This window comes from Lipotes vexillifer, unplaced genomic scaffold (genome assembly GCF_000442215.2).
Source record: "Lipotes vexillifer unplaced genomic scaffold, Lipotes_vexillifer_v1.1 scaffold590, whole genome shotgun sequence".
In the NCBI taxonomy this organism is placed as follows: domain Eukaryota; kingdom Metazoa; phylum Chordata; class Mammalia; order Artiodactyla; family Lipotidae; genus Lipotes; species Lipotes vexillifer.
In genome coordinates this window covers 245,150-270,094 of record NW_006778358.1, presented here as the reverse complement: position 1 = coordinate 270,094, position 24,945 = coordinate 245,150, and the positions used below count along the sequence as shown (strand labels likewise).

Here is a 24,945-nt window from a genome sequence, read left to right as displayed (position 1 = left end):
ATGTTCATACATGCACAAGCACACACACACACACAGAGTCTAATGGATTCCAGAAGAAATGTTTGGCTTTTGATTCCTTATGCACAGAGAACCATCCCAATCTGACCCTTCTTTTAGTGACCTTTTCTGCCTTTTGGATTGCTGGTATAGGCTAAATCCACATGAAAGTAATAGAATTTGTAGCAGTGGCCCCATATTAACCTATGTACTAGAATATACTGGGGAAATAAAAACTACAGATCCTGGGGCTGTAGCCTAGAGAATCATTTTTAATTGGTCTGGGATGGGGTTCAGATATCAAGAAACTAAAAGAGTTCCCCCTCCAGCTGATTTTAATGTACAGCCAGAACAGAGAAACTCTGATGTAAATTTTATTACTTTTCCATGGGGAAATGCACCACCCCCTGCCCCCGACTAATGAAAGAATCAAAGGGAAGGGGCCCAGGCAGCAGTATTTTTTAAGCTTATCCCCCGTGATCACAATGTGTAGCCAGGGTTAAGAATCTGTGCATCAAAACAGTGGTTCTAGGCCAGTACACAGAGAAGAAACATGCAAGGAGATTTGTAAGACTACAAATCCAAGTAGCACGCTCAGCCTAAATCAGGTTCCTTGGTTTGCAAAGCTTCCACTTCTGTCACTGCTGGCGACGGAGGAGAGAATGAATGGGAGCAGACCGCGTTATGACTTGCTTGCTTGAACTCCTCACACCCCATTAAAGGTGGAGCATCCCATCACACGGAGTTGCTACTATTGCAGACAAAGGAAAAAGCTCCCTAGAGAGGCTCTGAAAAGGAGACTGTGGAGTGCTGACAAGCTGACTTGGCAAAGAGAGTATCCTAGACGGGCTTCTGTGCTTCCTGGTGGGTCTATGCTTAGTGCTGGTGTCTGGGAGTGACGTCATTGCCTTCAGTGGAACCAAGTTTATATCTACACATAGTCGATCCTCCAAAAGTACTTGTTGAATTAATGAATCTAAAGAAAGTTCCCTATGAGCCTGAATCTCTGCCTCTCGGGTGTTCATCTAGCAACAGGAGTCCTTATGGAATTTGTTCCCAAGAGTTTACCAGTAATAAACAAGTCCAGTCAACAGCTCCCGCCTATGATGAATCTTGGTCCTGACATTGGACACTCTGCTGCTAGTGACAAAGTAAGAGAATGTCAGCTCTGAGTGTCAACTCTATTAAGGTTGCAACATAACCTCCCCTGGGAAGAAGCATCACTGTTGCTTTTTGGTAGCCTGACCTTGCCCTGAGCTGGTAAATGAGAATTGCAATTTGTCTAATGCACAACCAGTTCCCATGTAATCTCGGCAAAATGTCAAAGGAAGTTTTTAGACTTTCTTAGCATCACTTTGGTGATTAAAGAATATTCTCTCTTTGGGTAACAACACATTTTATGAGGTTAGTTGCCTCTCACCTCAGGGCAATGTGTTTCAACCCTTCACCTCCGCTCCCTAACATAATGTTAACTCCTTGGATAAAAATACAAGGAACTTCTGTTGAATGAGCTAACTGCTGGAAATATGATGACTGCAGCTGAAAGAAATGAGGTGTGTACCACAGACCACATAAAACAATGAAAGCAATTTAAAGTCAAAATGTACAGAGTAACTAGGAACAATTTTGCAATATCAAAAACATATAAGTGGCCTGCTGCTTTGGGTGATGCTCTGCAGACCTTGGTGTTCTCCCAGCCTGGTCTAGGAGACTCTCTGCATGAGACCTGGACAGCTAGCAACTTCCATCTTCAAAATCAGCCTTTCTGGTGCCCGAAGACCGTGGCCACTCTGACTGGTGCCGGTGTGGTCTGCGCTCTGGGTGAGCGTGGTCCGTGCGGCGTTTCCTGTTCTCGCCCCTGCGCCGCTAGAGCTCGGGCTTTGCCTGACGCAGCCCGACCATGGCTTCAGCTGTGGAGGAGCTACAGAAAGATCTAGAAGAGGTGAAGGTGCTGCTGGAAAAAGCCACTAGAAAAAGAGTACGTGATGCCCTGACAGCTGAAAAATCCAAGACTGAGACAGAAATCAAGAGGCAGCAGAAATCACAGAGGAAAGCAGAGCTTCTGGAAAGTGAAAAGCCTGCCGCTGTGGTTGCTTCTATTATGACAGATATACAGTGAAAATCAGCAGTTATGGATGGGATCAGTCAGATAAGTTTGTGAAAATCTACATGACCTTAACTGGAGTTCATCAAGTCCCCGCTGATAATGTGCAGGTGCATTTCACAGAGAGGTCATTTGATCTTTTGGTAAAGAATCTAAATGGGAAGAGTTACTCCATGATTATGAACAATCTCTTGTAACCCATCTCTGTGGAAGGCAGTTAAAAAAAGATCAAGACAGATACAGTTCTTATCTTATGCAGGAAGAAAGCAGAAAACACACGGTGGGTCTACCTGACTCAGGTTGAAAAAGAATGCAAAGAGAAAGAAAAGCCCTCCTACGACACTGAAACAGATCCTAGTGAGGGATTAATGAATGTTCTAAAGAAAATTTATGAAGATGGAGGTGATGATATGAAGCGAACCATTAATAAAGCCTGGGTGGAATCAAGAGAGAAACAAGCCAAAGGAGATACAGAATTCTGAGACTTTAAAGTCTTTTGGGGAACTGTGATGTGGAAATATTGATGTTTCCAACAAGGAAATGTTGGTGAGCTGCACACATAAATTTGACATATAACTACTGACACAGTCTAAGTAAAGGCAATGAATTCTCCATTTCCTACTGGACGATTCATTTAAATTAAATATACTTATTAAACACTCCCTCCAAAGATGGTTTCCTTAGTAACCGGGTCATTTTATTCAAGAAAAGGGTAATGTTGTATTCTAGTGTGAAATGTGAAGAAGCAACATAAAGAAACCTAATGACCTGCCCGTCCCTTCTTGCTTGCTGAGTTTCTGCTGAAAGTTCAGCTGTTAACCTTATGGGGATTCCCTTGTATGTTTTTTTTTAATTATTTTTTTTAATTTTTAAAATTTATTTATTTATTTATTTTTTAACATCTTTATTGGGGTATAATTGCTTTACAATGGTGTGTTAGTTTCTGCTTTATAACAGAACAGGACATAATTAAAGTGATGAAAGGGGAAAACCTACAACCAAGATTACTCTACCCAGCAAGGATCTCATTCAGATTCGATGGAAAATTAAAACCTTTACAGACAAGCAAAAGCTGAGAGAGTTCCGCACCACCAAACCAGCTTTACAACAAATGCTAAAGGAAATTCTCTAGGCAGGAAACACAATAGAAGGAAAAGACCTACAATAACAAACCCAAAACAATAACACACAAGGGACTCCCCATAAGGTTAACAGCTGATCTTTCAGCAAAAACTCTGCAAACCAGTAGGGACTGGAAGGACATATTGAAAGTGATGAAGGAGAAAAACCTGCAACCAAGATTACTCTACCCAGCAAGGATCTCATTCAGATTTGATGGAGAAATTAAAACCTTTACAGACAAGCAAAAGCTGAGAGAGTTCAGCACCACCAAACCAGCTTTAAACAAATGCTAAAGGAAATTCTCTAGGCAGGAAACACAATAGAAGGAAAAGACCTACAATAACAAACCCAAAACAATTAAGAAAATGGGAATAGGAACATACATATTGATAATTACCTTAAATGTAAATGGATTAAATGCTCCCACCAAAAGACATAGACTGGCCGAATGGATACAAAAAGAGACCTATATATATGCTATCTATAAGAGACCCACTTCAGACCGAGGGACACATACAGACTGAAAGTGAGGGGTTGGAAAAAGATACTCCATGCAAATGGAAATCAAAAGAAAGCTGGAGTAGCAATTTGCATATCAGACAAAATAGACTTTAAAATAAAGACTATTAGAAGAGAAAAAGAAGGATACTACCTAATGATCAAGAGATCAATCCAAGAAGATGATATAACAATTGTAAATATTTATGCACCCAACATAGGAGCACCTCAATACATAAGGCAAATGCTAACAGCCATAAAAGGGGAAATAGACACTAACACAATAATAGTATGGGACTCTAACACCCCACTTTCACCAATGGACAGATCATCCAAAATGAAAATAAATAAGGAAACACAAGCTTTAAATGACACATTAAACAAGATGGACTTAATTGATATTTATAGGACATTCCATCCAAAATCAACAGAATACAATTACTTCTCAAGTGCTCATGGAACATTCTCCAGGATAGACCATATCTTGGGTCACAAATCAAGCCTTGGTAAATTTAAGAAAATTGAAATTGTATCAAGTATCTTTTCCGACCACAGTGCCATGAGACTAGATATCAATTACAGGGAAAAAAACTGTAAAAAATACAAACACATGGTGACTAAACAATACACTATTAAATAACCAAGAGATCAGTGAAGAAATCAAAGAGGAAAACAAAAAATACCTAGAAACAAATGACAATGAAAACACGATGACCCAAAACCTCCGAGATGCAGCAAAAGCAGTTCTAAGAGAGAAGTTTATAGCAATACAATCCTACCTCAAGAAGCAAGAAAAATCTCAAACAACCTAACCTTACACCTAAAGCAATTAGAGAAAGAAGAACAAAAAAACCCCAAGGTTAACAGAAGGAAAGAAATCATAAAAATCAGATCAAAAATAAATGAAAAAGAAATGAAAGGAACAATAGCAAAGATCCATAAAACTAAAAGCTGGTTCTTTGAGAAGATAAACAAAATTGATAAACCATTAGCCAGACTCATCAAGAAAAAAAGGGAGAAGACTCAAATCAACAGAATCAGAAATGAAAAAGGAGACGTAACAACTGACACTGCAGAAATACAAAGGATCATGGGAGATTACTACAAGCAACTCTATGCCAATAAAATCGACAACATGGAAGAAATGGAAAAATTCTTAGAAAAGCACAACCTTCCAAGACTGATCCAGGAAGAAATAGAAAATATAAACAGACTAATCACAAACACTGAAATTGAAACTGTGATGAAAAATTTTCCAAGAAGCAGCCACATAGCACAGGGAGATCAACGCAGTGCTTTGTGACCACCTAGAGGACTGGGATATGGAGGGTGGGAGGGAGGGAGATGCAAGAGGGAAGAGATATGGGGACATATGTATATGTATAACTGATTCACTTTGTTATAAAGCAGAAACTAACACACAATTGTAAACCAAATATACTCCAATAAAGGTGTTTTTTAAAAAAAAAAAAAAAGAAAAAAAAGAAACCTAATGAAAATGGCACATTGTGTGTATTATTGTTCAGCTAAGAGGTAGGAACAAAAGTTATTGCTTGCCTTTCAGTTCCTGACATCAGCTCCCACCAATGTAAGAATAGAAATAAAATGTGAATTTTTGCATAAAAAAAAAAAATCAGCCTTTCTGGCCAGCCCTAGAGGGTCAAGTCAGCCATTAGGAAACAGAACTTTCCAACTTGGTCCATTTCCTGCTGATTCAGGAGAGGGGCAAAAGCAAGGACAATCTGCAGTTGATTAAGCACCCTGTGATCTGTGTTTTTCCTTCCAGTTTGATTCCCTCCCTGTTGCCCTTTTAATGAAACACTTTGTTGAGCAAGAGCTCCATCTATGGGAGAAATCAGTTGTATTGATTGTACCCTTAACATCACCAAGATTATAATTTATTTACACTAGACCAGTGATTTTTCAAGTGGGGGTGGTTTTGCCCCCCAGGGGACTTTTTTGGCAATGACTGGAGACATTTTTTGTTGTCATAACTGGGGTTGCAACTGGCATCTAGTGGTTAGAGGGCAGGGATACTGCTAAACATTCTGCAATGCACAAGATACCCACCCCCCATAACAAAACTTTTCCAGCCCTAATGACAAGGTAGAGAAATTCTGCCTGAGAAAAAAAGAATTTGTGAAATTTATGCTTACAGATGGGTTCTCCAGGCAAAATATTAATTTTTGATTTAAATCTTTTCATATTCCCTACCACTACTTTAAGCTTCTCATTTCCCCACCTTTTGTTATTGCCCATGGATTTGTCACTCTTTCACCCTAAGGTGCTAATGGCTTAGTACATTAATCTGCATCTGGGCTATTTGAGAAAGGGAACTAGAAGGAGAGGACAATACTCAAGGCAAAGAAATGAATCTGTAACAGTAGAGTTTTAGGGACCGCTCCCTAAATGGGATCAATACTTTGGGTTCAAGCTATCCTTGTGGCTGATTAAGTAAATAAAACTCTACCCCCTTGTGTTCAAACCACTGTAGTTGACATTATAGTTGTAAAAGTCCTCATGGTATGAATACAGTGCTGAGAAAGATTTCAGTTTTCTTGGATTCTCCACTCAACAGGTGCTGTCCAGCAGGTCACTGTTCAGTTTACTAAGTGGGGTTTTGAAGAACTAAATACTAAAGGTCAGCTTCTGAGAGATTTTCCTTTTGTCCACGGAGAAGCATATGTACCCCTAGAATTTATAATAGAGCAGATTTTTATAAAAATATAGGCTTGGGCCAGACTTTTCTGTCCTCTGAGGACTCCTCATTGCGGACTATGAATAAAACATTGAAGCCTCATGCTTCAGGACTGTCATAACCTCAAGTGCTTTGAGAGACCAACCCCTGCCCCACAGAGAGGAATCTTTGTCCCACCTGTAGAACCTACCTATCCTATTCCAGGGAACCCTACTCTAACCATACTACCTGCAAGAAAAGCAAGGATAAGCCCATGAGCCTAAAAACATGAGTCATCTCTCTTCATCTACATGGGTTTGTCTCTCTCCTTCCCTCTCTAATGACTCAGCATTGAATTCATCTCATCAACCAATGAGCACCTACAGCGTACAACATGGGAACGCAGAGATAAGTGAGAGCGTCCCATTCAATGAGATGTCCAATCAAGGGTGTTGCTCCTGCATTCCCTGACTCCAGAATATTTTTCCATTTTGGCATCTGGCCCTGGATGTTGCAGTTCAAGGAAAAACAGGCATCCTTGAAAGTTACCTGTCCATCTATTTGGTCATTAGCAACAACAGACTAAGTATTAAACCCTGGAAGTCACTAAGATCTTGCCCAGGTTTTCTACACAATATCTAGATTTCTACACTATGACTGTACTAGGCAAAGAATATAGTGAGAAGTGTTAGCGCATCCTAAAATTTTATATTAAATGAGTGATGATTTAATAACTTTCTTCTTCAAGTGCCATCAGTAAGAAATTGTACAGTTTTATGGGATACGATTTATTGGTACTGAAGATTGCTACAGTGCAGCCAGTTTGCCTCATAATTTGTGGGAAAGAAACAAGATTAAACAGAAATTTGAAGGGAAAAAATGAGTTGAGAAAAATTGGCAACAGGGCTCATGCAGTATTAATTGTAATTGAGAAAAGAGCATCCCTGCTGAATTTAGGGCACTTTTATATATCAATACTATGTGCACTTATAAAACAAATGTTCCCCAAACTATCTGATGTCTGATCATTGCTTTTAGTCAAATGGATCTGATGAGTAGTGAATATTAAAATGATATTCTCAGTAATTGTAAGAATATAAGATAGAGAAAATAATAATGCAACATCTACAAGGAACATCAACTGTGAAAGGTGCTGGGTTGTTCTCTTCCCAAGTAGGACTTGGTGAGATGGTTGGAGGAGTGTGGGATGATGGGGGAAATGAACATAAGTGGTATGTAAATAAAGTAAAATGTTGCAACATTTTATCTTCTTAGTTCCAAGAACAAAATCTTTCCAGAATATTGGACACTCATTCTAGGATCTAAATATAGTGAACAAAGAAGAAGAAAACAGCTGACCAGGATTCCATCTACTCCTAAGAGATCAGTATACAGCAGTTCAAAAATCTAGGATTATAGGGTTTGCAAAAGACGAAAAGTCTGAGTTATATACTCAGAGTTGTGTGTAACGATATTATTTGCTAGTCAAAATGCTGCTGAATTTTGGTTTGCTAGTTCACTTCTTTTTGAGGTACAGAAAAAATGTGTTTTAAAAAATATTAATATTATATCTACATTGGACTTATATTACTAAGAATATGTAATTGCTTTTGTTACCAATAAATCAAGGTTAATAGGCAGTTTGGGGCAATTGCTTAGATTTCTCATGTTCCATTTGAAAATGGAGGTTATTAAATCATCACCCATTTGTTACAAATTTATAAAGCACTACAGTTTTAGTGACATACCCTGCATCCTTCAAACCCAGAAGGCCAGATTTTCTACTCAGCCTCTTTCAAGAGCAGCATGGATGGATCAAGGTTCTAAGAAACTATGGGCTTTACAATCATTTCTGCAGAACTCTGAGGTTAAAAGAAGGCAAGGATCATCTGACCGCCCTCACAAGGTCAAGGCAGCCATGAGGAGCCAGAGTCTCCAGGGCTGACCATTTTCTGCAGGTCCAAACTCCATGCTGTGTCTTAATTATGTTAACTCTAATGTATCCACCAAGAGTCTGTCTAACTGAAGATTTGAAGACTTCCTAAAGTTGTTCATTCTATTTGGGGACAGATTGAACTATTAAAAGCACTGTTTTTTTTTACATTGATCTCAAATGTTTACATTCTAGTAATTTTCATAGGCAACATTGATCCTAGACTACCCCCAAGGCCAAATTTAAAAATTGTGTGCGTGTGTGTGTTTGTGTGTGTGTGTATGTGTGTGTGTGCGTGTGTCTGTGTGCATGTGTGTCTTGTGTGTGTGCGTGTGTCTGTGTGCGTGTGTGTGTTTCTGTGTGTGTGCATGCATGTGTCTTGTGTGTGTGTGTGTCTGTGTGCTTGTGTCTTGTGTGTGTGTTGTGTGTCTGTGTGTGTGCGCGCGCGTGTGTGTGTGTGTGTGTGTGATAACACTTGCTGCTCTGGAGACAACCCTTGCAGTATCTTTGGACAATAGGCAAGTGTCATAGTCCATGTCCCCACTCCTTACCTTGAGACTTTTCTCAATGGCCTAAGTGACTACATTTCTTTATATAACTTAGAACCAAATCTCCTCTGTAGCTTAGGATCAACTTTGATAACACGTTGGTTCCTGTGTTCTCAACATAACTTGTCTTTGTCCATATGCATTTAAAGTTTGACATCCGTAATAGCAGCAATAGCCCAGCAGGCTTCTGATCTAGTAAAGCAGAGATGTTACTTCTTCTTTCCTTCATTTTTTTTTAAAACATCTTTATTGGAGTATAATTGCTTTACAGTGGTGTATTAGTTTCTGCTTTATAACAGAGTGAATCAGTTATACATATACATATGTCCCCATATCTCTTCCCTCTTGCGTCTCCTTCCCTCCCACCCTCCCTATGTCACCCCTCTAGTTGGTCACAAAGCACCGAGATGATCTCCCTGTGTTATGCAGCTGCTTCCCACTAGCTATCTACCTTACGTTTGGTAGTGTATATATGTCCATGCCTCTCTCTCGCTTTGTCACAGCTTACCCTTCCCCCTCCCCATATCCTCGAGTCCATTCTCTAGTAGGTCTGAGTCCTTATTCCCATCTGGCCCCTAGGTTCTTCATGACCAATTTTTTTTTTTTTTTCAGATTCCATATATATGGGTTAGCATACGGTATTTGTTTTACTCTTTCTGACTTAACTTCACTCTGTATGACAGTCTCTAGGTCCATCCACCTCATTACAAATAACTCAATTTTGATTCTTTTTATGGCTGAGTAATATTCCATTGGATATATGTGCCACATCTTCTTTATCCATTCATCTGTTGATGGACACTTAGGTTGCTTCCATCTCCTGGCTATTGTAAATAGAGCTGCAATGAACATTTTGGTACATGACTCTTTTTGAGTTCTGGTTTTCTCAGGGTATATGCCCAGTAGTGGGATTGCTGGGTCATATGGTAGTTCTATTTTTAGTTTTTTAAGGAACCTTCATACTGTTCTCCATAGTGGCTGTATCAATTTACATTCCCACAAGCAGTGCAAGAGGGTTCCCTTTTCTCCACACCCTCTCCAGCATTTATTGTTTGTAGATTTTTTGATGACCAGTGTGAGATGATATCACATTGTAGTTTTGATTTGCAGTTCTCTAATGATTAATGATGTTGAGCATTCTTTCACGTGTTTGTTGGCAATCTGTATATCTTCTTGGGAGAAATGTCTATTTAGGTCTTCTGCCCATTTTTGGATTGGGTTGTTTGTTTTTTTGTTATTGAGCTGCATGAGCCGGTTATAAATTTTGGAGATTAATCCTTTGTCAGTTGCTTCATTTGCAACTATTTCCCCCATTCTGAGGGTTGTCTTTTTGTCTTGTTTATGGTTTCCTTTGCTGTGCAAAAGCTTTTAAGTTTCATTAGGTCCCTTTTGTTTATTTTTGTTTTTATTTCCATTTCTCTATGAGGTGGGTCAAAAAGGATCTTGCTCTGATTCATGTCATAGAGTGTTCTGCCTATGTTTTCCTCTAAGAGTTTGATAGTGTCTTGCCTTACATTTAGGTCTTGAATCCATTTGAGTTTATTTTTGTGTATGGTGTTAGGAGTGTTCTAGTTTCATTCTTTTACATGTAGCTGTCCAGTTTTCCCAGCACCACTTATTGAAGAGGCTGTCTTTTCTCCATTGTATATTCTTGCCTCCTGTACCAAAGATAAGGTGACCATATGTGCATGGGTTTATGTCTGGGTTTTCTATCCTATTCCATTGATCTATATTTCTGTTTTTGTGCCAGTACCATACTGTCTTGATTACTGTAGCTTTGTAGTATAGACTGAGGTCAGGGAGCCTGATTTCACCAGCTCCGTTTTTCTTTCTCAAGATTGCTTTGGCTATTCGGGGTCTTTTGTGTTTCCATACAAATTGTGAAATTTCTTGTTCTAGTTCTGTGAAAAATGCCAGTGGTAGTTTGATAGGGATTGCATTGAATCTGTAGATTGCTTTGGGTAGCATAGTCAGTTTCACTATGTTGATTCTCCCAAACTCATTCTTCGAGGCCACCATCACCCTGATACCAAAACCAGACAGAATGTCACAGAGAAAGAAAACTACAGGCCAACATCACTGATGAACATAGATGCAAAAATCCTCAACAAAATACTAGCAAACAGAATCCAACAGCACATTTAAAGGATCATACACCATGATCAAGTGGGGTTTATCCCAGAAATGCAAGGATTCTTCAATATACGCAAATCAATCAATGTGATACACCATATTAACAAATTGAAGGAGAAAAACCATATGATCATCTCAATACATGCAGAGAAAGCTTTCAACACCCATTTATGATAAAAACCCTGCAGAAAGTAGGCATAGAGAGAACTTTCCTCAACATAATAAAGGCCATATATGACAAAACCCACAGCCAACATCATCCTCAATGGTGAAAAACTGAAACCATTTCCACTAAGATCAGGAAAAAGACAAGGATGTCCACTCTCACCACTCTTATTCAACATAGTTTTGGACGTTTTAGCCACAGCAATCAGAGAAGAAAAAGAAATAAAAGGAATCCAAATTGGAAAAGAAGTAAAGCTGTCACTGTTTGCAGATGACATGGTATTATTCATAGAGAATCCTAAAGATACTACCAGAAAACTACTAGAGCTAATCAATGAATTTTGTAAAGTAGCAGGATATAAAGTTAATGCACAGAAATCTCTTGCATTCCTATACACTAATGATGAAAAATCTGAAAGTGAAATTAAGACAACACTCCCATTTACCATTGCAGCAAAAAGAGTAAAATATCTAGGAATAAACCTACCTAAGGAGACAAAGGACCTGTATAGAGAAAACTATAAGACACTGATGAAAGAGACTAAAGATGATACAAATAGATGGAGAGGTATACCATGTTCTTGAATTGGAAGAATCAACATTGTGAAAATGACCATTCATATATATATATATATTTTTTTTTTTTTGCCGTACGCGGGCCTCTCACTGTTGTGGCCTCTCCCGTTGAGGAGCACAGGCTCTGGACGCACAGGCTCAGCGGCCATGGCTCACGGGCCCAGCCGCTCCGTGGCATGTGGGATCTTCCCGGACCGGGGCACGAACCCGTGTCCCCTGCGTCGGCCGGCGGACTCTCAACCACTGTGCCACCAGGGAAGCCCGACCATTCATATTTTTAATTCAACAAAATTTTACTGGGCAGCTGCTGGGTACTGGACACTATGCTGAGTGTAGGAGGTACAACAATGAACCACAAGTTACAGCCTCTGTGGCAGTGAGGCAGCTTTATATGAATACACATCAATAGACATAAATTACTACTTTATATAAGTGAAATGAAGACAAAGACTTTAGGTGCTTTAAACAAGAATAACAAGATTAGATTAGATTTTGAAGTCAAGAACGGTTTTCTCTAAAGAAGGGACATCGAATCTGAGAGCAGAAAAGTGAATGAGATCATTTTTGTCATTGTGTCGTAATGTGTCATCATTAATAGATCCTACAGCCAAATTAATTTTGAAAGCAGCTATATCAACATGTGGACTCATTTTTGCCTTATATTCTCATGTTAAACATTTACTCATTCTTCAAAAAATATTTATTGAGCACCTATTACCTTACAATAAATAAATACAAAGATACACAAGTACATATTTTAAACATACATGCTAAGCCCATATAAAACTCCCTCTGCAGGGGTGGGTATCTATGCTAATGTAATTCCTGCTCTTGACGTCTCAAAAAATTCTTTAGACAAGCATGGCAGTAGAAGATAAATTATCCCCTTAATAAGCCTTTCCAGGAAACTTGCCCAGGAAGAAAGTCAATCTCACTGGCTGCTAGTTGTCAAAATCTACCTTACTCATCTTGTTGCAAATTACATTAACATTTTCTCTCTTTTTAATCTTCTCACATTCATCATTGGTTTATTTCACTTTTAATCTTGGACCTCTAGAGCACAAGGCAACTTCTCTGTAAATTAGGATGTTTCTACTTCCAGGTGAAAGAACTGAAAAATGGACACCCTGTGGTAGACCAGGTAGAAAAGAGGAACCCCTTCCTCTGGGCTGTCACAGTCCCACTGCAGGAATGATGGCCTGCCCATTAGCAGAGAGTTGGTTATGTTTCAACTCTTGCTAGGCATCTTCCTTCTGCTACCCTTGTGCTCTGCCCCCACCCTAAGGAGCACCATTCCTTTTCCTCACAATACCTCAAAGATAGCAAAGATCACAGAAAACAATTTAGCATTTTCATTTGTAAGCTCTTTCTGTATAGCAGTCTGGAACACTGGCTTTGTCTTAAGTTTAACTTTTGCCCCTTGGAACAGGTCATCTGACCTTTTCAAATCTGACCTCTATTGTATGTATAATGAGGATATTAATGAATACATACTCCAAAAGAACTTCTGTAAAGATTACATGAGATAATTCATATAAAGCACTTAGCACAATGCCTAGAACTTTGTAAGAATCCAATAAATCATAGCTATTATTACTTCTGGTCCCTGGAAGGAAACCGTCTAAGCCAAGAAAACAGAACAGCCAAAGTTTCATTTTCATTTACTCATACATCTTATATTTCAATCCCACCTACCAGTGAGGGTTCTCCATGTTTAAAATACAAGTAAACTGGAAAGAAAATAGCCATTGAGAGTTGTGACTTATATTATGCCACCCGGCAATATAATACCATTATACCAAGAATGCTCAAACTATAAATCCATCCCTTCTATGATTATTCTCTTCTAAAGAGGATTAAGAAAGCCACTGTTACTTAGTCCATTTAGGTTGCTATAACAAAAATATCATAGACGGGGTGGCTTATAAACAACAGAAATCTATTTCTCACAGATCTGGAGGCTGGGAAGTCCAAGATCAAGACACCAGCAGATCTGATGTCTGGTGAGAACCCACTTCCATGTTCATAGAAGCCATCTTTCTCTGTGTCCTCACATGGTAGAGGGGCAAGGGAGCTCTCTGGAGCCTCTTTTATAACGGCTTTAATCCCATTCATGAGGGCTCTGCCTTCATGACCTAATCATCTCCCAAAGGCTCCACCTCCAAATACCACCATATCAAGGATTAGATTTCAACATAGGAATTTGGGCAGGGAACACATTCTATAGCCACAGTCTATAAGCAAGTGTTTTAGTCTTATTGGCACAATTCTTAATTTGTGGGAATATAACCTTGCTTGCTCTGCATTTCCTTCTGTTTGGGGGCTGTATACTCAGAATTTGAGTTTTAGGAGATGCTCAACCCTCTAGAGCACTTTCCCATCCAATTATCATAACAAGAATTTATCCATTTCCTTAAATCTAGATCCCACACTTGCCAACCTTTTCTTCCCAAACATTCAAAATATTTCCCAAGCAGTATAGGCATGTTCTTCAATGATTCCTCCGACTTCTTCCTCTGCAATTAAATCCTCTTTGTTCATCAGAGTTGAGGCCTCAGGAGCAATTCTCCTATTTGCTTCTCATCTCTTTGGAAAAGTCAAAGATTTTTGTAAGGCAAGTTGCTCAAGAATGTATCAGACATTCTACTTTCAGCCCAATGATGTGCCAGCAGATGGTCCTGGGATTGAATTCTCAGAAAGAATCCTCCTCTGGCCCCAGTTGAGTGACCTGTGTCTATGAAACATCTTCCATTCCCTCCATCTAGTCAAGCTACGTATGGTTTGCTCAAACAATAATAATTGTATTACTCTCTCCCTTTAGCCGCCCCCATGCATTTTCTGACATGCTTCCATTTTTTGGTTTTATAGATTTCCAAGCAGGTTATATATATTCTTAATTGTCTTAGACATGATTGTTTTAGCAGAATTTGAACTAGGTTAGATATAAAAAAGAACCCAATTGGCTTTTGTAAACAAAGCACAGGAAGTGCAAGGATGCATAGAATCATTAGTTCAAATGCCATCAGAACTCTCTTTGGGTTTTACCTCTCCCTCTTTCAGCAGTGCTGGGATTCTGTAGTGAATTCTGTGGCATCCTGCTTCCAGGACTAAAATGCTTATCCCCCCAATTGCCCTTAACTGTCAGCCATCTTCAGGAATTACCTTGACGAAAGAGTTACCGAGCACAAGTTCATGCCCACCTTTCAGGGCTACCCACATCCAATGACTAGTCTGTGCAGTAGTATAAAGGCTTGATCTCTTATCCTACCTCAGGATAACTTTGAAGATCAATCCTCCTTTCAGAGCCCTCCATGTGGCCAGCCAAGTCCTTCACTGAGGGTACATTTCAGGTCGACATTTCCCACTGCTCGATTCTGCTCCCTTTCTTTTTTTTCCACTATTGATCCCAAGAATACTCCCTAAAAAAGCTACAGCAAGCTAATCTCTGTCTCAGGATCTAACTTTCAACAGCTTCGCATCTTTCCATCTTTGAGGAAAGGAACTTCTATTTGCCAGCTCTATTTTAACAAATCCTGAAAAGGACTCTCATTGACCTTTAATACTGTCCAATTGTACGACCTGGACTGCCCTTGGTGCCCAGTGCTATCATATTGGATGATAAAGCTCTGGACCGGTCACTATGGCCTGGCACCACACCCTGAGGTAGGTGTCCACCCTTACACCAATGTCTTTGTGCAGTGAGACAAAATGAGGTACCTCCCATTTGGATCTCAAGAGCTGGAGTAGAAAGAAATGATTTCCTAAAATAAGTGAAAAGAATAGACAGAAATTGCACTGGGAAGACCCACGGGGCCCTGATACTCTTCTTCCTCCCTTTGTGTATCTCTGTTTCTGTTGAATAGATAGTCCCTTCCATCACCTTATTCATTCTTGAGTCCTAGCAGAGTGTAGGTGATCATGTCCCTGTATTCTCAAGTTCATGTTGTTTGTTACTAACAGCCATATGTTACCACTGAAACATGTGACTACACGTTGATTTTGTTATTCTTCAAAAGGTATGGAAATTTCACCTTATTAAATTACCTTAGTAAAGCAGTATGTATTTTTTTCTGTTCCTTTTGGAGATTTTCTCCAAAAGTTTGCCTTACCCCAGACTTACTACACAGACTCATGTTGGTTCAGGCCCATGAATGTTTATTTGTGAATATCGTTATATAACCATCGGTTATGATGCGTAGCCAGAATTAGGAAAGACTGTCTTACTGCCTGCTGGTCCCAGATGGGTAATTATTATTGTAAATTCTGAACTACCCCCCAGTGTTTAACTGAATCATATCTTAAAACCTTTCCAAATAAATGTACACAAGACTTAGGCACAACCCCTTAACTATCACAAGAGATATGACTGGGAAGACAGGTTTAAGTGTATCCTGGGCATTGGAAGGACTCTGTCCACACAAAGGAGTCAGCTGGAAGCTGAAGGAAGTTTCAGGACTGAGCCAGGCATCATGTTCTCTGAACATTTAGACCTCGATGTGCTGACTGCTCCTTTCTAAAATCAAAAGGATCACCAAAGCCCAAAGAGTTCAAGATTGGCCCTAAACTTAAATGCAAGGGAAATAAAATTTTAATCTTTGTGCATCATTTCACCCAATGGATATATTCTGCCAGCTCATCCTTATTCTTTCGACCCATTGTTAATACCTGCTAAATTATTTAAAAGTTAAATCTATTTTAGCAGACCTCAAAAGTATAATAAGGGGGATGTATATTTTATGTTAGAAATTTGGAGATTTGTTTCTGAAATTACATTGAATGAGACCAGCCCTGAGAAAAACAATGGAAAGAAAAAAGAAAATGCCACCAAAAACTTTAAAGCCCCCAATCTGCTTCTGATAGGTCAACTTTTCCAATAATAATAAAAATATTAAACAGCTCACATTTATAGAGTTTTTATTACATGTTAAGTATCATATAAAGTATTTCCCATGTGTTATTGCATTTTTTCCTTAAAACAATTCTGTGAGGTGGGTAGATCCTTTACTTAGCTCCATTTTGCATTTGAGAAATTAAATAAGTTGCCTAAGCACCCCTGAACTCCCAGTTATTTAATGGCAGGGGCAGGAATTGAAGTTGACCCCCAAAACAGGAGCCCTTAGCCACTGAGTTGGACTTCCTTTTGCCTACCCCCATGGTCATTTGCCAACTTTTCTAAAGGATTGCATACTTGAAGCGTTTTGTTCTGGGTTTGGAAGATTTTCAGATGCATTGATCTAATAACTTGTTCATTAAAGTGGCCAAGATTTATTCTGCAGGCCGTGTGAAGCAGGTAAGAAGAGTAAGTTTCCTTGAATGGGTAGCTATTCACCAAGTTTGCATAATATGTTCATGTTATGCTCATTGGACTGTGACAATTAAAGTGAAATAAAGAACAATTTCTTGTCAGATTCTTTTTTCTTCTCTTTTTTGTTTATTGGTTTAATCCTTGAATTACAATAGATACTTAGATCAGTAATTTTAACGTTTTGAGGTTATGGATACCTTTGGGATGGGTGAAAGATATGAAATATTTTTCTAGAAAAATTCCTATATTCACATGCTTACAACACCTATCTAAACTTTGGAGGATTTAGAAAAGTCCTAAAAGAACCCATCTGTGGAGTCTTAAGAATTTAAGCAACCCATTTTAAGTGCTTCTAATTTAATAAAATAAGCCCAAATTCCTCTCTTGTATCCAGGGAAGACACCGAAATGAGAGGCCCAGAAAGCATCCTCTTCTCTCTCCACCTCCTTGGCTTCTCAGGATGAACCTCGGGAAGCACCAACCCCACCATCACAGTCACCACACTCAGGCGTGCAGGCTGGGCCCTGAGCAAGTGTGGCTGGCCAAAGAGGCGAGTGGAGATTGAACACCAGTTTGTGGCTTGCTTGCTGACCACAAACCCTAGCACTGGCCTGCATCCACGAAGAGTGAGTACCTTTTTCTAATTTGCACAAAGCTGATTGTATATGGGGCGGCCAATGTACTACATGACCACCTACACCCTGGACTATGCGGCAACCAGAAGTGCTCTGACCGTGGCGAAAGTTCCCCCAGTCATAACATCGAAAAGCTCCTCACAGGGGGCTTCCCTGGTGGCGCAGTGGTTGAGAGTCCACCTGCCGATGCAGGGGACACGGGCTCGTGCCCCGGTCCGGGAAGATCCCACATGCCGCGGAGCGGCTGGGCCCGTGAGCCATGGCCACTGAGCCTGCGCGTCCGGAGCCTGTGCTCCGCAACGGGAGAGGCCACAACAGTGAGAGGCCCACGTACTGCAAGAAAAAAAAAAAATCCTCCTCACAAATATAACTGAATCACTGTGCTGTAGACCTGAAACTAACGCAACACTGTAAATCAACTATATTTCAAAAAAATATTTTAACACACACACACACTCAAAAATTAACTCAAAATGGATTTAAGACTTAAATGTAAAACCTGGTACCATAAAACTCCTTGAAGAAAAGACAGGAAAAAAAAAAATCTCCTTGACATTGGCCTTGGCAATGATTTTATGGATATGACACCTAAAGCACAAGAAACAAAAGCAAAAATAAACAGGTGGAACTACATCAAATTAAAAAGCTTCTACACAGCAAGAGAAACAATCAACAAGATGAAATGGCAACCTACAGAATGGGAGAAAGTATTTGCAAACCACATACCTTATAAGGGTTAATATCCAAAGTATATAAGGAACACATACAACTCAATAGCAAACCCCCACAAATAGTCTAATTAAAAATGAGTAAAGGACCTGAATAGACATTTTTCCAAAGAAGACATACAAACGGCCAACAGTTGTGTGAAAAAGTGTTCAACATCATTAATCATCAGGGAAATGCAAACTGCAATAAGCCATCACCTCACACCTGTTAGAAGGGCTACCATCAAAAAGACAAGAGAGAAGTCCTAGTGAGAAAAGAAAACCCTTGTATACTTTTGGTGGGAATGAAAATTTGTACAGCTACTATGGAAAACAGCATAGAGCTTCCTCAAAAAATTAAAAATAGAACTATTGTACAATCCAGCAATTCTACATCTGGGTATGCATCAGAAGGAAATAAAATCATTATTTCAAAGAGATAGCTGTACCTGTACCCGTCCCCCTCCCCAGCACGTTCATTATAGCCCAATTCACAATAGTCAAGACATGGAAACAACCTTCAACATATACCAGCCGTAAAAAGTCAGCCATAAAAGTGAAGGGAATCCTGCCATTTGTGACAACATGGATGAATCCTGAGGACACTGTGTTAAGTGAAATGTCAGACAGAGAAAGATAAATACTGTATGATCTTACTGATATGTAGAGTCTAAAAATAAAACTGCACTTCTAGAAACAAGAACAGGTTGGTGATTGCCAAAAGAAGGGGTAGTGGGGTAGGGCAAATGGGTGAAGGTGGTCAAAAGATACAAACTTCCAGTTTAAGTTCTAGGGATATAATGTACAGCATAGTGACTATTGTTATCAATGCAGTATGGTATATTTGAAAATTGCCAAGAGAGTAGATCTTAAATGTTCTCATCACAAGAAAAAACTTGTAATTACATGAGGTGATGGATGTTAAGTAAATTTATTGTGGCGATCAGTTTCCAACATATACATATACCAAATCATTACATTGTACATTTTAAACTTATGTTTAAACAATGTTACATGTCAATTATATCTCAGTTAAACTGGAAAAAAATTTAAATTAAAAAATTTAAAAGCCTCAATTCAGCTGCTTACAGCTTCCTGCCTCCCAACCTGAAGCTTTAGGCCACTTGGCATCTGAAACCTAGCTCAGTCCCTAAAGCCAGTCTCCGATATGCCCTAGAGCAGCATCAAGATGGTCATGTAATATTTTTATTTATGAATCTTATTTATGAAATTTATTTATGTAATATTCTTATTTATGAATTTTATTTATGAAATTTTATTTATTTATGACATAATTTGCTGATGGTCATATTCTTTAGAATGTGTTTGATCAGAAGCCTTTGGTCCTTTCTTTCCCACCTGCTTATCCATCACAACTTATAACTATGCAATATTTTTGCAATGCAAACCACATTCCCTCCTAATGAGTCACACTGGATTCCATTTTCCAGCAGTGGAACCTGCATGGTGAAGATTTTCATAGCTATTATGGTCTTAATACAGTTCTTAACAGACGTCATCAGCTGTGAGAGTGCCAAGGATCTGCATCTGAGTCTTTTATCCATGTCACAAATATTTCTGAAACACCTACTGCGTATCAAGCATTGGAAGACCCATTGGAGGATAGAGGTAAGAAAACGTGATGCTGTCCATCATGGAAAGGCTATCATATGGTCAATGTGATTAAACTGGATAGACAAGACTCAGGGGTTTCCTGGCAAGACCCTCTCAAGAAGACATAAGCCCTTGACCAATATATCTGTTGGGACCTGAACTCCTCTGGTTTGACTTGTGTAATAATAGCTTCATATTAACATGAAGCATAACTTGGATGGTTTAGAGAAATCTGCCTAAGGGCAAGAGAATAATCCAAATGGCCTCTGAGGTCTCTTAACCATAGTGCTGTAAGGCATTGACAGACAAGTCAGTCCTCTGCAGTTTCATCATGCTCTTGGGGGAGGAAGTAGCTGAAGGAGACTTACTGTTATTGAACCTAGTTCTTTACGTTATAGAATTAAGACGTGGACTACGTTGGCAGCCTGCCAATTCAAGACCTCTACTTCTGACCGAGTGAGGACCCTGTACTAAGCTTCAGGGAGGATGGGGCAGTAGCAGCACAGGGTTTCCCTAAAGCACCTTATTTTACGCTCACATCTCATTCCATCTCTGCTTCCCCTGTGTCTGTCCCCTAACCTCTGACGTCTTGCAGGCTTCCACTGTCTTCTGTTCCTTTTGTTTTTTTGTTTGTTTACCTGTCCCTCCAGATTCTGACATTCTGTGTTTTCATTACCTTGCACATAGGTTTGTGATGAGGAAATGGCTTTTTCGAGTTGCTGCCTGCGCATTTTATAGTATGACAACACTGCTGGACATTTAGATAAGGACCTGAGTTTAGGATCCCTGCCCCAAGTTCCCACTTCGCTTTTTCCCGGGACACTTTTAAAAATAACCACTTAGATTTGAGCTAGTGAAATGTTGGGGACCTCTGTCCCAGCCACCTTATAAGTAGCAGGTGCTTGCTACCCTGCTGTCTCTCTCCTTCTCCCTCCTGACCTGGGACAGAGGACTGCCTTTCCGCCAGCTCATTGCCCTGTTTCTGGGATCCATCAGTAAATCTTGTAAATCTTGTGACTTGACTTCTTTTGTGTGAGTGTACTGAAACTGTACTGTCAGTCAAAATGGCCCCAGGGTTTTCACTTCCCCAAAGTGGGAGCTCAGATGCTGAGGGAGCTCCCTGCCGACCCCCTGTGGGTGGCTTGTGGCTCGCCACTCAGCAGGTCAACATCTGCATGTGCTTAATTTAATACACCAGCTACAGCCCCCAACACAGGGGTGTCTCTTTTTCTTGACTCAGGGTCCTTAGCACTGATTCCATGGATTTGCCTCTCCGACACACCTCTCCTCTTCCCCAAGGAGAGCATTAGTAGACAGTCCCCCTCATTCCCCGGATGTGTCATACCATCTCTGGCTCTTATGCTCAAATGTCTGATATCATATTCTGGTACAAGTGATGACCAGAACGACAAAAACACACTGCAACTGACTGTGACTGACCTATCCCTTAGCTGGGCGTGGCTGCAAATTCTACCCTGTTGGCTGTCTCCTTTGAAAGCATGATGGCTGTGAGTGCCTGTTACCATTTAATATATTCGCTCTGTGTGAAAATATCTTCAAGGTAAGAAAATCTTTGAGAGCAATGAGAAAACCTAATGAGTGAGCATCCCATTGCCTTTTGAATGAACTTTGGGCCTGGACCAGAGGCCCTTCTTAACGTTGGGTTAAGACGGCTCGGTGGAGACATTGTCAGTTCTGGCCTTGGAGGGAAGGGGAAATTATCACAGTGCAGCAGCCCTCCTGGCAGTTCTTTGTGGGGTGTTGATACGTCCCCAAGGCCAGTTTCTATGCCAATATTCTGTTATTTAGACAGTTGGTGAATTGTTCCAGAACATGTCAAGCTATGCACACTTAGCATCATTTTTGACTGTTAGGGGCAGCCCAACAAAAGGAGCATTTGCTCTGGTCCAGGGACATAGTAAAAGGGGAAGAGGAGATGGAGAGAAGCAGGGAAGCAGACCAACAACTGAAATAGCTCAGAGAATGACAGTAATGCAACGTTCCAAAAATATTCTATTGGGTTACACTTTGAATAATGACTATGTCTGGAAAAGAGAACAGTTAAGGACCATAAGTATTTATAGAAATGCTCCCATCCTGAAGAAAAGATGAATAGTTAGATGGGACTTTGGAGGATTATAGCAACAAATGCAGTCCATTTCCATTGCAATCTTTTATTTGGAATTGCATGTAACTCACTTGTGTTGTTCTTGGGATTTGGTACTGAGACATATATACCCTGAGGTGCATTTTATGAGTGAAGAAGATAAGAGGATTTTCAATAGATATAAGAAAGGTTAATCCTTTTCAACTGAAAAGCTCCTGTGCTTGCCTACAGGGCTTAGTAAATTTGGGTCTCCCTGAAGTGAATATTTCTTTCCAATGAGTAAGTGTAACCACCTTTTATTTCAGGTAAAGAATGTGAAGGTAGAATTTGAGGGATGTTAATTTTTATAATAAGCTCACGAATGAGTGACAGTTTAGAGGAAAATAAGACAGGAAATATGCAAAGTTAGTTCATACCCAGTGGGAAGGGCTAAGAAAAATTAGAAGAAGAAATAGAACAATAATGCCTTGGATATGCAGACTCCTTTAGCATTTACAAAATACTTTTCTCATGGGAATGTAGACTTCTTAAAAATAAGAAGTTTGTCTTAATTAATCTTTGATTTCTCAGTCTTTAACATAATGTCTGGCTGATAATAGGAATTCACTATGTATTAGCTTGATGAATATACTAAAGGACGGTTGAATGAAGGAATTCACTATTTTATTTAATTTTTGCTACAATCCTATGAGTTTGGGTTTATGTTCTTCATTTATATATGAAGAACTCAATTCATATAGAGAGCAAATGACTTGTCCAAAATCACATAAGTCAAAAGTAGAGCCAGAATTCTAGACCAACTTTTCTGTCCTTAGCTGGAGCTTTTTTTTTTTTTTTTTTTTACAGAAACCTCTGAATATGTTATGTTTCATAGCATAAGGGACTTTACAGTGTAATTAAGATTATGAACCTTAAAATAAGGATATTGTTCAAGATTATCTTGATGGACTCAATCTAATCACATGGGTTCTTAAAAGCAGAGAGCTTCCTCCAGCTGGAGTGAGAGAAATGCAACAGACGGGAAGTTGGAGAGATTTGAAGCATGAGAGGAACTCAATCCACCATTGCTGGAGATGATCACATGGAAAGCATGAGAAGCAATGCAGACAGCCCATAGGAGCAAAGACTGGCCCTCAGCTGACAGCCAACAAGGAAAGGTAGATTTCAGCCATTCAGTCACAAGGAACTGAATTTGACTAACAATTTGGATGTGGTTGGAAGTAAATTCATCCCTAGAACTTCCATCTAAGAGTCCAATCCTGCCATAACCTTGAGTTAGGCCTTGTGAGAACCTAAACAGAGGACTCAGTTGAGCCCACTGGACTTCTGACCTTGATAAACTATGAGATAATAAATGGAAGTTTTTTAAAGCCAACATCTTTGTTGTGATTTGGCATGACAGTGATAGAAAATATTACAGCTGATGAAAGTCATGTGGCCAAGCCCAAAGTCAAGGGTCAAAAAGGCCATTCTGCCTATCAGTTGGCTGTGGCTAATCTTAAATGTAATACTACAGGATAGTGAAAAATTAGAGCCAATATTTTAAACTTCTCCAATAGAACTGAGGTGGAAGACGAGCATCAGTTGTTTAGAGGAAGTTTAGCTAAAATAATTGGGAGGTGGGGAGGCTATTAGAAAAACCTTTCCCAAGGTACAACAGCCCAAAAAGAAGAGATATTTAAATAAGTTGTTAAACCAGAGAAGTCACTGAGTGATTTTTGGCAAAGGTAGTTTTGACCTGAAACTGGTGTGGGGTGGCCTTTACATTTTCTCAAGAAACAAGGGACTGTTTAGGGTGTGGTGGGGGATAGAAATTAATATTGTGAGATTAATATGCTGGGTGGGTGGGATCCTTAACAACCAAGGCTCCATCAGTTATTCACCTTTGTATATAGTTTGCCCCTTGAGATTTCCGCAGCAATTTATTAATGTATGTTTGTATTTTACTAGGTGGGTTCTAAATACTAATGCAGAAAACCCAGAAACTGGATGTAAGTGCATGGCCATGGTCCCCTGATTTAAAAAAAGAGAAGCTTCTCTTTCTCTTGGATGGTAGTGGCATAAATTATTGTGATAGTGTCTCCCAAGGGCCCAGGGACATGCAGAAAATGGGATCTTAAGGAGAGGACTATTTTTGGCCTTTTCTTATTTCTGCCTTGCATCCATAATCCTGGCTGGCCGGGGCAGTGAGTCACCTAGCAACCAATGCAAAGGATACGGGTCCTGCATCTTCCAAGGAAATGGAGTTAATGATGCTTCTCTAGGGAAACCTCATTTGGAGACAACAGTTCACTATGGGTATGTGGCAGATATCCTACATACAAGTCTGTGCTGGGCCACTTTTATTGGGTTTGCAAGACCTGGGGGAATTCAGAACAGAGCAACCTATCCCAAGATGTGTTCTCTTTATGTGTTGGGGAAATCTGTGTCCATTTCCACCTCGAGGAAAAATTAGCTCCTGAATCTAAGAAAACGTCTTCTCTGGTGGGGGGAGCGATGGAAAAGGGTCCCAGATTCTGAGTACAAACGAATCCCATCCATCCTCACTGCGTGACCTTGTATAAAGCCCTTCATCCCACTAGACCTGGCGGCACTAATCTGTAAACAAGGGCTATAAAAGTACCCACCTCACAGGCAGAGAGCCATTTTGAGGATCAAACTGTAGCTGTTGTTGACACGACTCAAGGTCAAACAGAATGGAATCTCCTGAATCGCAGAAGAGGTTTAAGGTTGACATACAAAGGAGCTTCCCAGAAGAAAGAGTTACAAATCCTACAGTGAAAATTTATGGAAACTCCTTCCATGAAGACCTTTGAAAATAATC

General features: G+C 39.8%; 1 pseudogene; it reads left to right on the top strand.

Moving 5' to 3' along the window:
• Nucleotides 1–1,897: 1,897 nt before the first annotated feature.
• On the top strand, nt 1,898–2,583 carry LOC103079665 (calcyclin-binding protein pseudogene; annotated as a pseudogene).
• Nucleotides 2,584–24,945: the final 22,362 nt, after the last annotated feature.